Consider the following 17,538-nt stretch of genomic DNA (forward strand, 5'->3'; position numbering starts at 1 on the left):
AATCGAATTCAACAGTATATTAAAAGAACTATTCACCATGATCAAGTGGGATTCATTCTTGGGCTGCAGGGCTGGTTCAATATTCTCAAATCAACGTGGTACATCGCACGAATAGAAGAAAGGATAAGAACCATATGATCCTGTCAATAGATGCAGAAAAAGCATTTGACAAAGCAACCTTTCTTAATAAAAACCCTCAAGAAAGTCAGGATAGAAGGAACATACCTTAACATCATAAAAGCCACATATGAAGGGCCCACAGCTAGTATCATCCACCGTGGGGAAAAACTGAGAACATTCCCCCTGAGATCAGGAACACGACAGGGATGTCCACTCTCACCACTGTTGTTTAATGTAGGAAGTCCAAGTGTCAGCAGACATCAAAAAGGAAAGAAAAGGCATCCAAATTGGCAAAGAAGTCAAACTTTCACTCTTCACGGATGACATGATGCTCTTCACGGAAAACCCAAGAGTCCACCCAAAAAATGCTAGAACTGATATGTGACACAAGCCAAATTTAACAAATATTAACAATGTACCATATTTGCTTTAATAGGCAAGAGATCAAGTCTACTTCCATTAATTATTAAAAAATCAGACGGTCTTCTCCAACGCAAGGTAATAAGGAGAGATGAGGGGGCACCCAGCTGGCTTGGTCAGTAGAGCATGTGACTCTTGATCTCAGGTCGTGAGTTCGAGCCCCACATTGGGGTTATAGTTCACTTAAAAACAATAAGGAAAGGTGATGGAGGCTCCCTGTCATCTGAGTAAGGAGGCCGTTGCAGAGATACCAGTCAGGGCACCTATGGCACCAGCATATGGGCTTCACTGGCCAGTATAACTTGCAACATAATGTTCTTACTAGGCTTACCCACCCACTCTGTTCCCACTGGTAGCCTCTGTGGGTGGCTGGGGCAGTCACTTCTGAAGACTCATATTCAGAGACAGCAATTCGCTCCTTCCAGAATAAATGGGAGTTCACAGCCCATATGTTTTCCATGCCAGGGACCACTTCTCACTGTCCCACATACAGCTGGTTCATCCTTCCCATTCCAAACCAGACTCCCCAGTCTCCCAGTTGAGTTTCCTAAACACAGATGCCATCTTTGACTGAATTTCGCCACTTGCACCCAGAGTTACAGCCAAACTCTGTGTATGGACTGGAATTTCACTGTGAGGTCACAGCCCACACCCTGCCCCTGTCTACCACTGGCCGTTAGAGCCTTAGGCTTTGGGTGCCTCCAACCGTGCTCGAACATGGCCGCTACATCCCAAGTCCCTGCCTTGTCAGCATTTTGAGGTATTAGCCATTTTCCAATATCCAATTTAAGGGCCGTCACTGCTGAGAAGAATTCTTTGCTCTTAATCGGACTGTCTATGCCCCTGCCATACTGTTCATTTGGCATTTTACCTTTGCATGATGTAGAGATCATATCACACTTTTGCATCACAATTTATTTTTTCCGTATGCTCTACTATTTATGCTAAGCTCTTTTTATTTCAGGCTATGAAACATTCGGTCCCCAGAATAAAGGCTTGCTGACTTGTTTTCAATATATTAACTCAGAGTTTTTTGCCAGTGAACATCTTGAAGAGCAACTCAAAGCTCCCATGACTGTTTGCCTGCCCTGTTGTCTCCTGGTTTCTCGGTTGAGTTGCAAACCTGAATGTCCGGGTTGCAGCATCCTGAGACATACGAATGCCCACTGTTGCAGGGTTTATGGTGAACAGCAATTACACGGCCACTGGCCAGTTCTGATGCGGGTCAGGAAACAAATGATTTCTGGTGTAAAATTTGTCATGTTGAACATCATTTCTTATACTGAGGAGACACTGGTGCTTAGTGACGATAAAACAGGTCAAGTTTAACAGTTTTGTTATTTGCAGCGTTCATTTACTTTGTTCCAACTTTTAGAATATAAGTTTCTTGTCTTAGACTTTCACAGTCCAGTATTTATATGCATATTTGAATCTTCTTACATAACATAATTAAACACCTCGATAGGTATCTAATAAAATCATAAACCAGTGAACTGAGTCATTTCTGCAAAAACACAGATTTCCACAAGCAGTTGGAGACATGTTAGAAAGTGGTGGTTGTCTGAACTCCACCACAGAATTCCCTCTGAGCTTTGCAAAGCACCTGCTGTTTTAACTTTAACACAAAAATGTAGAAATTAAGCCCAAACACCTAATTTTTATTTTATTTTTTATTTTTTTGTTTTATGTTTTTAATTCTAATTAGTTACATGCTATATTAGTTTCAGGTATACAATATAATAATTCAACACTTCCATAAATCACCTGGTGTTCATCCAGGAGGGCACGACAAGTGCCCTCCTTAACCCCATCACCTCCCACCCCCCACCCACCTCTCCTCTGGTAACCATCAATTTGTTCTCTCTAGTTAAGGGTCTGTTTCTTGGATTCCCTATTTTTCCTTTTGATCATTTGTTTTGTTTCTTAAATTCCACATATAAGCAAAATCATATTTTACTGACTTACTTGGCTTAGCATAATACTCTCTAGCTCTATGCAAGTCATTGCAAATGGCAGGGTTTCATTTTTTATGGCTGAGTATATATATGATGGAATATATATATGTATATGCTATGTCAATGGAATATATATATGTATATGCTATGTCAAAGATTAATTTTGACCATATAGTTGTGGGTTTATCTCTGGGTTTTCTATTCTGTTCTATTGATCTATGTGTCTATATTTGTGCCAGTATCATATTGCTTTGATTACTAAAGCTTTTCAACACTTGGGCTGCTTCCATAACTTACCTATTGTAGATAATACTGCTATAAACATCAAGGCGCATGGATCCCTTGGAATTAGAGTTCTTGTATTCTTTGGGTAAATACTCAGTAGTGCCATTGCTGAATCATAAAGTAGTTCTCTTTTAACTTTTTGAGAAACCTCCACCTGTTTTCCACCCTGGCTGTGCCAGTTTGCATTCCCACCAATAGTGCAAGACAGTTCCTCTTTCTCCACATCCTCACCAACCCTTGTTTCTTATGTTTTGTTTTTTGGGTTTTTTTTTTTTAGCCATTCAGACGGGAATGAAGTGGTATCTCACTGCAGTTTTGATTTGCATTTCCCTGGTGATGAGTGATGTTGAACATCTTTGCGTGTATTTGTTGGCCATCTGGCTGTCTTCTTAGATAAATGTCTATTCATGTCTTCTGCCCATTTTAAATTGGATTATTTGTTGTTTGGGTGTTGAGTTGGTAAGTTCTTTATATATTTTGGATACTAACCCTTTATCAGATATGTCATTTGCAAATATCTTCTCCCATTCCATAGGTTGTCTTTTATTTTGTTGATTGTTTCTTTCATTGTGAAAAAGCTTTTTATTTTATTTTGATTTGGTTTTAGTTTTGTCTGTTTATTTGTTTGTTTGTTTCCCTTGCCTCAGGAGACATATCTAGAGAGAAGTTGCTATGGCCACTGTCAAAGAAGTTACTGTGTGTGTTCTCTTCTGGATTTTTATGGCTTCAGATCTCTCATTTAGGTCTTTAATCCATTTTAAAATTATATTTGTGTGAAGTGTAAGAAAGTGGTCCAGTTTCATTCTTTTGCGTGTTGCTGTCCAGTTTTCCCAACACCATTTGTTGGTGAGATTGTCTTTTTCCATTGGATATTCTTTTCTGCTATGTCAAAGATTAATTTTGACCATATATCTCTAGGTTTTCTATTCTGTTCTCCTGATCTATGTGTCTATATTTGTGCCAGTATCATACTGCTTTTATCACTAAAGGTTTGCAATATAACTTGAGGTCCGAAATTGTGATGCCTCCAGCTTTGCTTTTCTTTTTCAAGATTGCTTTGGTTATGTGGGGTCTTTTGTGGTTCTGTACAAATTTTAGGATTGTTTGTTCTGTGAAAAACACTGTTGGTGTTTTGATAGGGATTGCATTATAAATGTGTAGATTGCTTTGGGTAATATAGACATTTCAACAATACTTGCTCTTCCAATCCATGAGCATGGGATGTCTTACCATTCCTTTGTGTCGTCTTCAGTTTCTTTCATCAGTGTCTTCTAGTTTTCAGAGTACAAGTCTTTCACCCCTTTGGTTGGGTTTATTCCTAGGTATCCTATTATTTTGGGTGCCAAATGCCTCATTTTTAAAGGAATAAATCCCGTTGAACATTAAGTGACGCTGACATTCATGCTAGGCGTGTTCACCCAAACGGTCAATCAGATTAGGAAGGTTTAACAGAAAATGCACTCTGCTTGGCACATGGACATTTGATGGCCCAAGAGATGTGTATTGTTTAACTCCTTCCTGTGAGTTCAGAGAAGTACACAAAGCCTATGACTTACGCATTATACAGGCTCAGAATTCCCAACAGCAATCAAAGGATATAAATGAAGTCACGTTAGGACATCATTGACACAGTCTGATGAGTAAAAGCAATTGTAAGTATTGCCGCCTTAGTTTAAATTCAATTTTCAGGAAATGTAAACATTTCTCAACCTCATTTAAACTTTAGTAATATTTAATGATTACTTTTCTATTTCAAAAATTCCTGCAATTGAAATCTTAGGCAGAACTGCTTTCAAATACACTTTATGGAGCTATTCCTTTTCCCATTTTCCTTTATATATTATATTTATGTTATCAAGTCAATACATTCTATTTTTATTTGATTTCAGGCATTATTCCCTTCCTAAGCATGTATTTCTCGCAAATTAGAGTTTTAAAAGTGAAAACTATCCAGTAAGTAATGCTTTTCTATGAAACTATTAATGTTATATATATGTGTGTGTGTGTGTGTGTGTGTGTGTGTGTGTGTGTATATATATACACACATATATATATACACATATATATATAGCAAAATAGGTTATTAAATCGTTTTTAAAAACCCGCTGTTCAGACAATTGATAAACATAAACTCTAAGCCAAGAATTATGCTAGGTGCTTTATTACCTCACTTAGCCTCACAGGTTAATATTCTCCCCTTTTTTGCAGAGAAGTATATGTGGGCTTGGGGAAGTTGGAAAATAGGTTTACATTTCAGGCTAGTGAATGATGGGGTTAAGAACCAAACTCTGCGTTACACTAGGTCCTGGGATTTGAAGTCTTATCATTCACTTTTAGAACACGGGCCTCTATGACCAGATTTTCAAAATGCTCTTGTACAGTACTCCCCACAGATACAAGGAATGGATGGCCCCCTAACCCCGTCATTCAGCTCTGGTGATATTGACGCTCAATGAAGTGAAGGGTAGATCCTCACAAAAATATCATGACCTCCCTTGTCTAAACGTTGGTCATATATTTTGATTCCTAACTGAATGATATCTAGATTTCTGGTTAAAATTGTATTCAAGCATCAATGGTGTTTTATATATCTTTTTTGTAGGTATGGTCCTTCCACTGAGATTTACAAAATATGACCAGATATTATGACCCAGTCTTCCTGAAGCCATGTGAAACAAACTGCCATTTATTGAGTGCCAATTATAGGACAAACACTACAATAGGCCCTTCAAATTCTTTCCTTTGGTTTCTTCCTTTTGTCACCTGAGCTGTGTATCGATGAGGAAATTAACACGTGGTAGGTAACCTGTTCAGATGTCAGGGAGAGAACTGGGGCCAGCTCCCCCTGGTCCCATTATCCTGCATGGGGCATGGTCAGGGCTGGGATGGATCGGTCTACCTGCATCAAATACTCTTCTGACACAGTAGCTGTTGACCTCACTTGACCATTTCTATCATTCTACAGATATGTTCTGGGTGTATGCTGTGTGTCAAGGATGGTTTAGGCCTCGCTGACTAGGAAAGATATAGTCCTGAGGTCCATGGAGCTCTTAGTCAAGTACACCAACGGAGGCGCTTAAATCAGTCTACACAGGGGGGCATCTCGGCCATTTTGAACTTTGGTCTTAAATTCATTAACTTGCATCAGTAACACCTTTTATAATTGAAAACAAAGTTTTGCTACCTCCTGGTGCGTGTTAGCTAGTGATCGAATGATGAGGCTCATGTTGTATGGAACCAATGTCTTTAAAACAATCAAGTGCCTTTTCGGGTTAGTTATGCTCTCTCCACAAGATAGTCTGCACACAGTTTCCATTTTAGCCTCGCAAACTCCAGTTTAATAGGAATTAATTATAAAGTAAACTCTGCTCATGTTACATAATGTTAAATCAGTGATTTCAAAGCACATGCTATTTCTGAAAACGATCCTGGAGATGGGGGAAGTGGTTGTTGCAAGAGTGACAGGGCCCTCCGGCCGCCAGCTGCAGACCACTGGCCAGGCTGATCCGTCTGCTTCCCCTGCCCTCCCTTGCATTTTCCTCTAGAAGAAAACATTCCCGCTTAAAAATAGGCATTATTGCAAAAAAATAAAATTAAAAAAAACAGGGCACCTGGGTGGCTCAGTCGGTCAAGCATTCGACTCTTGATATCAGCTCAGGTCATGATCCCAGGGTCCTGGGATGGAGCCTGCTTGGGATTCTCTCTCTCTCTCTCTCTCTCTCTCTCTCTTTCTGCCCCCCCTCCTCCCTTGCTCATACTCTCTTTCTCTAAAAATAAAATAAAATAAAATAATAAAATAAAATAAAATAAGGCATCATTGTCATAAAGGGGCTTGATATAAAAATATTTTCCATCTGTCTTTTTGTATGCTGTAGGTTAATTATGGCATTGATACTATAAAAAATAGAGATCTTATAAACAGCAACACTGAAATGAGAATAAAAATGTGTCCTTTGCAAAAAACAAAATGTCTTTAAAAGAAACACTATGGGCTTTTTTAGTACAATGAACAGATACCTACACTTGAAAGGACAAATAATGTTATATAGTAATTGGGGGAATATAAAGGGAGTGGTTAATTTGGATATGGGACCCAAAATGGAAGACTCAAAATTTAGAATAATATTAGAGTAATATAAATTTTAAAAGATGTTTTAGAAACCTTTAAAATACTGAGAAGCATTTCCTAAAAACTCAAAAATACATAATGAACCCCTTTCTTAAGGCAACAAAGAAAATAATAAAACAAAAGTGGTCGATGAGCGAGATAATTTTTCCTCAATTTATTCTTCAAAAGTATCTCAATTTTCCAGTCGGAAGCTTTCCTTCTATATATGCATGCATTTATACAAATGGGTAAAATTACCTTCTGAATTCACCATGGTCTAAAATATACATACAAGCAGGGGATGTTTAAAAGGAAACAAACAAAAGACAAAAGAAGCAAGGCATCATTGGCCAGACATTCCTTTTAAGTCAGATATCAAAGAAAGCTGGATATACGCAGTAACAGGTGCACTGGAGTAGACAGAGAAAGACTCTCTTCAGCCGATTTTGCCATTCAAATTTATCTATGTAAATACAGCTTCATGAACCCTGTAACTATGTGTACATAGCTATAAATATAAGCACGTGTATATACACATATGTATTTAATAGCGTTATTTACTACTTATAGTTTGAATTTATTTTCTTGCAGAATTTTAAATACTTATCCCACAGAACCAGTATTTGAAAGTGAAAAAAAGCAAAGATCTTAAATGGCATCATTTACAAATATATGGGATGCTTTACAAGGCCCCAGATATATAGAAGACTGTATCATTGTGTTTTCATTTTTAACAGGCTGTTGTAGGAAAAGATATACTAAAATACTACATTGATGAATTACAGACAGTTTTGTATAGACTGAGAACAATGATATATTTTTATAAGTCCTTTCGTGAAAGTGAGTCTGCCAGTAAGTGACCATGCCCTGGGTCCAACAACATCAGTTTTATCTACCAAGTGTAACAATGAAGGGCCCTTCAGCCACCATTTTTCTTGCTTATCTGACATGTGGAGACTTTATGCTCAGTGTTGAAACTACCAAGAGAAATCCCAGGTGGGGGGAAAGAGAAGGCGTTGATCCAGAGCGCACACCCATGATGCTTTAGGGAACAAGGGCTAGCGCATGCTGGTTGGAGGGGATGGCTCTGGCAGCAGCAGACAATGGCGGGAGTTAGAAGGCGTAGGCAAGTGGTTTCCATCCCTGGCATGGGCCTTACTCCACAGGTCTAGGACCACAATGGCTAACGACCAAGGCCAAAACATCCTTTTAACATTCGTGCCGTAAATATCCTCGATAAAAAAATAAATATTTGCAATCTCTTTGCTTTATGTAACTTAGCAGTAAAGACTTTGGCCATTGGACGTCTGGTTCTAAACCCACTCCTACCAACCTACTGACTGTTGATCAGGTACATGATACCTACCTCTGTACTGCAGATTGCTCTTTGGTGAAGTGGTACCAACCCCTAAGATCATTGAAGGAGTTAATATTTGGAAACCACACAGACTAGAATAGATAATATTGATAAAGCACAAGTTCCATATAAAAGTGTTTATTACTTAACACATTGGAAATGTGAGAATATTGAAGTTAAAACATTTGGAAGATTCTAAATCAGTGCAAGTGAATGTCTCACTTTAGGACTCATTTTTTTCCTGTGTTTAAATTTAAAACATATAATTTATATCATATCGTAGCTTTTATCCCATTTATATATAATATCTGCCAGAAAATGTTTTGTAATAACCTTAATATTTTGTGGAGCTGAATTTAATGATTAGGCCCAATCTGTATATGTTGTCGCATGGGTATGTATGTTGGACTGGTTTATAAAATAAACTATTTATTAAACTGGGTTTTGCACTTGTAGATAGAATCACGTGTAAGAGAATACCTTTGAAGTATTTCGGCCTTTTAAACTAGATTAAACAAGAATAAAATGTGTATCATTAAAACACTCAAAATTTGACAATTATTTTGAGTTACTTAAGTATAATCCTTGAAGGTTATTCAAATATATATTCTGACTTCCACTCCTGTTACTTAAGTGAAGGATTTCACTGCTTTACACTGAAGTAATATCTATCATATAACCGTGCCCACAGCATGGGTGTGATGATGGTACATTTTTATTTTGTCATTTCTAAAAGTAAATGCAATGCTCCTTAAATCAAATACCTGGAAATATAGACTAACCGTAAATAAATATCTTGAATTCAAGTACTTCTTATGGACCCTCACTAGTTTCCTTTGCTTCGTGTGGCCTGAAGGAAAGGCTTCTTTAAAAATAAATTAAAAAAAAAAAAAGTCTTTTTAAAACTAAGAACTTCACTCACATTCCTGAGTTGGCAGATTAGGTAATGTAGAATAATCTTCCTGCCCAAGTTGATAAAACAAACTGGACAGAATATATAATCCCTTTTGAAGTGATTGGTGGCCTAAAGACCTAGGAAAAACTATCAGACTGAGAGCTGGAAAGGCACAAGTGCAGAGTGTAGCCTGGCATTCTGAGCACTTTTGCCGAGTACAACTCCTATTTGGGATAGTATACTGAGACACTGACGAGCAATTTTGATATCTTGTGGGTTGAGTAATCAGGGAAAAATTTGGAGTCTGGGTGCACCAAAGATCGGGGGCCTTGGTCATCTCCCCACACTTCAGTTTGTGACCCCAGTGGGCTGCCTGCAAGGTGCACAGGTGATCTGCGGGTGAACCAGGTGCTATCTTAACCGCAGCCCATCTCTGAATCATTGGATTCCTCCAGAAAATCACAACTGCTGAAACTGGGTTAAAGTGATCCTAGGTGGCTGCTGTCTCTGGTTCCTCTCTGGAAGTATGTAACACTTGGGCTCTAAATTATGATTACAAATATTTTAAAAACACGAAGCACATTGCCAAAGCTAGAGAGGCACACAGGGCTGAGACAGCATCAACACAGGGAGCAGAAATTAAGGACAACAGGTGCAGAATCGCAGGTTCTGTCATGACGCAGTAATGAGATCCAGAATATAAAGAGAAATGCTGCACTCAAGCAGGTACAGGACAAAATTGAGAACTTCAGCAGAGGATTAAAAACCTAAACTGACTGAGCAAAATCGAAAAAAAAAAAAAAAAAAGAAAAGAATTTTGGACCTCAAAATGATAAAGATTCAATTGAATAGGTTTCACAGAATATTAGAATAGTATAAGAATAATGAATTGGAAGACAGAACAAAAGAAAACAAGCACAGATAGGAAATGCATAAGGAAGCATAAGAGAGTGAAGGATGTAGTGAATATTTAAAGCTACAGAAGGAGGAAGACAAAAGGATAGAAACACCTATTGTTATGATTGCTTTAATTTTGCTTATTTTAAATTTACTAAGTCTTTACTAATTTTTCAGTCACCATTCAGCTATATCTCCATATTTGCCATTTCAGTGGCTTTTACTCCTTCCTTCATCTTTCATTGAAAGAAATACTTTTTCTTCTGTCTGAAAAACACTCTTTGGCATTTCTTTTAGTGAATTTCTACTGGTGATACTTTTTTTTTTCCAGTTTTCGTTTGAGAATGTCTTTATAGCAACTGCATTCTTCAAAGATAAGCATATAAAATGGTAAGAGGACCATATAAATATTAGATCTTGATAAGGATACATATAGTATAATCTACAGGGTAATATTGTTATATGTAACTGATGGAATAAATAGGAGACATGAAAGATAACAGAAGGACCTAACAACAAAATTGATAAAACTGATGTACTGGGCATGCACATGATTCTTCCTAAAAAATTTGCAGAATACATGTTTTTAAAAGCACACGTGGAAAATTTACACACAATGACTTTAAACTGAGCCATGAAGTCTCGACATACTGTAATCTGACATCATAAAGATTATAAATCTTGACAACAGTTTAAACTGTAAATCAATAAGAAAAATTAAAACAAAAGCTCTCCCTATGTTGTAGATCAAGAAACAGAATTTCAAATATCCCACAGAACAAAGGAGATGTCACAAGAGAAATAATAAATCTGATGTGACTGAGCAAAAAGAAAAAGAAAAAGAAGGCATAAAGAATCAATTTCAGGAATGGAAAAGGCAAAATCGCGACAGATTCTGAAGATACTAAGATAGTGAAATCATATTACAGGGGACTTGTGGTCCTGCCAAAACAAAGCATCCCCATTTCTCCAAGATTCTCCCTCTTCTAAAATCCTTGACACAACGAGCTTAAGAAACCTTGGAAAGTTGGAAAGGAGGAGGGGGGAGGAGGCTGCCTAAGAACTTAAGGAGTTGAAGAATGCCACTGCAGGAGTGCCCCGGTTTCCTTACTGCCTCCCATACATCCCAGGACCACCAACAAACATAGAAAATGCTCCAAGAAAAGCAAGAGGATGGGAAAAAGATGACCTAACATTAGAAGACCTTTCTGGCTGTAAACACACCCTAATCCAGGCAACACAAGGAAAGCCTGTACCTCCACCCTTGGTTTTAGTGGTCCCATTGGGAGCTGTCCTCTCACCCACCTTCCACCCTGCAGAAAAAGATGGCACTCCCATGCCCCTGCTGGGTGGTGTCGGGCCCACTGCTGCCCCTCCTACATCGTGAAGCGGTCCAAACCTTGGCTGGATACTCTTCTGTGCAGAATCCCATGCCTGGGTGTCAGGCCTTTTGTCAGCCTGGGCAGTGGTGCTGTATATATAGTGGGGAGGTACACATCCTTGCAAGCACTGAGCCACTGGAAAGAGCTGGATGTCATCAGTTTGCTACCACCTGGATGGCTAGTGTCCTTGAGGAATAGTGCCCTATCAGGGACCCACTAGTGGTCTCTGTTTGGGATAGGTTTGACATTCAGAGTTGACATTAGCTAGAAGAGCTGGGGAAGTGGGAGTCCATGCTATCGGGCCCATATATAGCCCCACCACCCTATTCTGGCCATTCTATTTATGTGTCCATATGGAGCGCTAGTGCAGCTGATGATTAAATCTGGCAAATATCACCTGGCTGAGACATTTTATCACTGGGCCATTCAGTACCTCTTCTAAGGGTCACATGCCTTTTGCTGGATGCTAATGTGTGTTTAAAAGCCTTTGCACTTTGGAGCACCCAGGTGGCTCAGCTGATTAAGTGTCCAACTCGTGATTTCAGCTCAGGTCACGAGCTTACAGTCGGGGGATTGAGCCGTGTTGGGCTCCATATGGAGCATGGAGCCTGCTTAAGATTCTCTCCCTCTCCCTCTGCCCCTTTCCTGCTCTCTCTCAAAAAAAAAAAAAAAAACAAAAAAACAAAACAAGTCTATGTACCTAAGGCTATATGTCCACCCATAGTACTCTGCCCCAGATCTTCTCTCCAGTCTTCAGTCTTTTTCCTTCTAGGACCCTGGTTACAGCCAGGCTATTTCCACTGCCTAGGAACAGTCTATCATTTACCCTCTCCAGTCTTGCAGGGCCACCTCTGAAATGAGATAACCACTCTCAAATTCTGGCTTGCAACCACAGAGAGCCAATCCACTCGCAAGTCAAGCTCGGGATTTCCTCATCCTTGGGATTTTTCCTTATCCTTCAGTTGGTTGAATTGATGTCAGCTTAGAGCAGAGTAATGGTACACTTGCTGTTGGTGATATGGGGGGGTCTGGATTACCAATTAATATAGCTTCCTTGGCCCACCTGGTCTTACCTGGACTCAGTTCTCAGTGTACCATTTCCATCTAACAATGGATTGCCGCTGGGTCAGTGCAGACACAACATAACCATCATAATGGAAAGTTCTGGGCTCATGGTCACTTGGTGCCCCACAGTTAGGTGTTCCGTAAGACTTTACTTGTATTGCTCTGGCTACCTCTCCTCCCATTACAGGAAACCCACAAATGCTCAGACCAGCACATCCCACATGGCCCCATGAATGGTGTGTCCTTGAAGTCTCTTGTGGAACATAATGCTGTGTTGGTTTCTTCTAGCCTCACATAATTTATCAATCCCAGCATTCCTTCCTCTACCATCTCCTGAGGCAGCTCTGGCATTTCTGCTTTGCTCAGGGTGGCCCACCCCCTTTTCCAGACATCGAAAAACCCTCCTAGCAGTAAGTTTCCCCATAACCTGGAGTACTTTGCCAGAGGGTTAAATAGCACCTCCCTTGAAAAGTGTCCTAGTCAATGAATTCTCTCACAGTTGTACATTCCAGTTCCTTTGATCAAATACCCTCAAACTCCAACCCCCTGGTTCCTGGCAGTACAAGTAACAGGGTCTTTCTGTATGCTACCAAAGAGGGCTTTGGCTTTCACACATGGTCTTATACTGTTTGTTAAAGGCCCTCCACTTCACATAATTTCTTTTCAAAGCATCAATCTGCTAACCTGTTGACATCACCGTCCCCTTATATTTCAAAGACCTAAATCATCAGAACTTGCAAGGATATGCCATTCAGTGGAGCACTCCCTCTGCCCACGTGGTCATCAGAGAACATTTACTGAAGCCCCATCTTCCTGCCTCATATTCTCAGACCGGCTCCTGGCCTAACTGGGGTTAGTCTGGATCTTCTAGGAAACAGTCACAAACGCAGGTTTAGTTATGTAAGAGATTAATTTGGGAAAGTGTCTATGAGAGAAAAAGGAGAGGAAGAGGGGAGAGGCAGAGAGAGCCTTCATGTAATGATGCAGGTTGGACCCCATGAGGAGAGCAGATAGGCAGGGCTTAGGCAGAGTTGTAGACTGCAGTACAGTCTTAAGAAGGAGCTGGCTGGGCTGGTGAGCAGTCCTCTAACCCCAGCTGCCCATCAGGAAGCTCCCACAGACCTAGATAATGGGCCTGCATCACGACCCCATGCTCGGTCACTGGTGGCAGCAGTCTGTGGGAAGCATAGCATCATGCAAGCAGGGGGGATTCAGAAGGCAGCCGTGGGGCCATCAGTTGGTTATTCCTTCCGGTAGAAGGCTGTCATGGCTGTCGCACTTGTGCCACCACCAGCCCCACCTAGACTGGGTGCTACGGTCTTCAATTCACTTTTACCACAGGACCAGGGAGTACTCGGACATGTGATGGAGAATCTCTCGCACTCCTTCCTGCTCCTTTGTGTTATGGCAACCCAATTCCCCCTGGATGACCAGGTCGATCCATCCAAACCAGTACAGTCACCAACTTTTTACCAGTTGGTTCAAGAGCATGAGGTGGAAGTTTCAGCTTACAATTTAATAGAAGTATTCTCCCCTTGGCAAATAATCCCTCTAAACTAGCAGAATCCAAAACTGCAGAGACAAGAAGCAAATGTTTTGCTAGTGAATAGACAGGGTGATCATGAGAAGCCATTCCCATCACCTACCCCAACACACACACAATTCTGAGACCCAGGAGTCTTAACTATAGAAGTGACAACATGGTATATTAGTGTCATGCAGGTAGTGACACAGTTCTAGGGCCTCCCACCATGCCCATCTTACAAGAAGTACTGTAATTCCACAGGCACAAAATCAATGAGGGCAATGCAGCTACTCGCTAATAGTTGGTGAGTGGGAGCATAAATCATCACCCCCAGGAAGACAATTACTCTAGCCTCAGTAAGTGATGTCACTCGGCTGACACTGTAAAAGTCTTCAACTTTAGTCCAGATGGCTTCAAGGTGATGGGGCACATGGTAAGGCCAGTGAATTACATGAGCATGAGCCCATGGCCACACTTCAGTTCCCACAAAACGAGTTCCCTGATCAGCAGCAATGCTGTGAGGAGTATAATGACAGCAATAAAGGCATTTGGTAAACCCACAGATGGTGGTTTGGGCAGAGATATGGTATGCAGGGAAGGCAAATCTATACCAGTTCCAGTGCGAACTAAGGGCTGCACCTTTCATAATAACCTTGGTCCAATGTAACCAACCTACTCTTTGGGTGGCTGGCTGGCCGTCTCTCAGGTAAATATTGCCACACTGGGGGCTCACTGTTGGACTCTGGTGCTGAAGGGACAGGCACTCAGAAGTGGCTGTGGCCAGACTGTGCCTTCGTAGCAAACCCTCCCATATTTGTCACTATGGCCACTTTGTTCATGAGCCTACTGGCAAGGAAGGGAGAAGCTGACCATTATCCATGGACGGGCCATGATGCCCGCTGGATTATGAAGGTTCCCCTCTGCTGAGTTTCTCTTTAGTGTTCATTCCTTCAACTCTGTGCTCATTTGGAGAGATCATACACTTTTTTTTTTAACACTTTGCCACCAAATTTCCAATCTCATTCCTTCCAAGTCTCTGATCAGTGAGCCAAACTGCTGACTTACTACTGCTTAAAACCCATGTAGACCTGTACCTCTAGTCATCTCTCATTCCTGGCACTGTAGAAAATTTGAGCACTGCTCGAAGTTCTACCTGTGGCGAAGATTCCCCTTTGCCACTCCCCTTCAGGACCACCCCGGTGAGTATCACTGGTGCACAACTAATTAGGATCAAACCTTTTCTCCCCCAGTAAGTTTGTCATGGAGAATACCACATTGAGGTCACAGATGGAGGATGAAGTGAGGACGCAGGACTAGGAACCATGAGAGTCTGAGCCAGTCCTTGTGCAACTTACCGTGCTCTTCGGACCCTGCCTGAGCCCAGTTCACTCTCATAGTCCCACTGGCTGACAGTGCTGCTGTGCACGCCCAATGCCACAGCTCCGTGTGTTAGAGCACAACCATTTTGCTGCAGCCAACTCTAGAACACAGAGACAATCCAGAAGCCGTTTCTCAAAAGGAGAAGAGTTAATGTGAAGAGGACAGCGTGGCCTTCTCTCACAACCCAAATGTTCACACTGTGATTCACCTCACCTCTACAAACCTGCCCAAGATTCCACACTACACCTTATCTGCTGCGACATTTCCCCTGTGCTTGGATTGCTGAGGTCACGTTGTCCACCTGGGGTGCGGCTTGTGCAGTGGCTGGGACAGTTGCAGGGACGTCTCCTGCTCTGAGCCTCATTCAAAGCTGGTGGCCTTTCACGTTACTTAGTAAATGTGCAGAAATGACACACTCAGTTGAAATAAATGCGGATGTCAAAACCACAAGAAGTCCCCTCTTAGACAATGCACATTTTGATTTGTGGAAGAAGTAAGATAAAGAAAGTTGTCCATGATCATAGAAGGATAACAACATACCCCAGATCACAGGATCCCTAGAATTTTTACCAAGGTGGCAGGCTCCTGAATTTTTGTGGGGCTTATATCCAATGCTCTGACATGCAGGATTTGATAATTCCCCTGTGCTGGAAACAATCATAATGGTGCCTTTAATGTAGTAGATGAGGGTGGTGTATCACACAATGGGAAAGTGGCAAAATTGCCTGAAGACAAGATTATGGCAGAGGCTAGAATACAACACAGCCCTGTAGTGGGACAGTGAAAGTAGGCTTCTGGCCAGCCAGCTGAAAACAATCTGCTTCTGGTGGTCTCTACCTAAAAGCATAGAGAAGAAAGTATTCACCAGGTCCTCAGCTGCATTCCATAGACTGGGGACTATTTTAATGTATTCTAGTAAGTAGTATCTGTGCTGGACCCCACAGAATGCTGGACGGTCATTCTCCGAGATCCATCTATCTGGCACAGGCCAAAGAGACGAGATGTATAATGATGTGGAAGGAATCACTGTCTCTCCATCCTTCTAGCCTTTGGAAATGGCATTAATCTCTGCAGTGCCTCCAAAAATGCAGTACTGCTTTGGCTTGTTGTTGTGGTAGGTAGGGACTGTTCTAGGGGCTTCCACCAGGCCTTTTGTATAATTGCCATTAACTCCATAGTTCATTGAACCAGGAAGAGGCATATGTCCGGCTGCTCTTAGACCAACTATGTATTCTGGAACTTGCAGCAGGCCAGGGGACCACTGGGAGGTAAGCCTGACCCTAAGCTCCTTCATTAGTCTGTACCTGAGCATAGAGGTATTTTGGTTCCCAGGAGGAGCATCAGGTAAGAGCCAAAGGCGAGTAATCTCCAAAATATTTGCTGGTTTTCATGACCCTTTTAGGCAGTGCCCCTATCCGGTGGCCATCGGTCTCTTTAGGGAAGGCTAGAAAGCCTTGCAGCATAAATATTTGGCAGAATAGTGGGTCCTTCCTCAAGAGTCGCTGTGAACTGAGTCTGCCCTACTCTGTTCAAGGTGTAAACACCTCTCTGGGTCTGTGATTCAGTTCTGACAATTAGCTAAGAAGTCATCGCCCAACTGTTGTGACTTAAGTCAGTCTTCTTTGAAACAGGCCTGGAGCTCTAACAAATAAACCTAGATTCTAATACAATGGTGGACCGAACTGCCATCCATTTCTTTCAGCCCTAGGACACCGTGAACATCAGACCCACGCCAAAGATCCCAGTGGATCACATCTTTCTGATCACTGCTCCAGCCTTGTTGGCCACCTGTCTTTCACCTCCTATTGGCACAACTACTAGAAGCCATCTGTCCATCATCCCCATTTGTGGAGCCCCTTTCAGTGACAGCACCCCAGCTCTCATTACTGGAACACAGAGAACTCCCATTACAGAGATTCCAAGAAAGCCACCACTCCATTCACCAACAACTCCTCTGGTGACAGGAGTGTCTAGACCTATCGGGGGTTGGAAATAGGGGAGTGGGTAGGCAGATGTTATACAGAAAAAAATCCACTTCAGCATTCCAGTCTCCCCAGCCTTCAGACACCATACTCAGCATGCCAAGTAGTTCCAGCCTTGTCAATTCCATTCAGCATCATCCACTGCTGGATTCAGGTTGATTCACTGA

The sequence above is a fragment of the Felis catus genome, chromosome A2 (genome assembly GCF_018350175.1).
Source record: "Felis catus isolate Fca126 chromosome A2, F.catus_Fca126_mat1.0, whole genome shotgun sequence".
NCBI lineage: Eukaryota > Metazoa > Chordata > Mammalia > Carnivora > Felidae > Felis > Felis catus.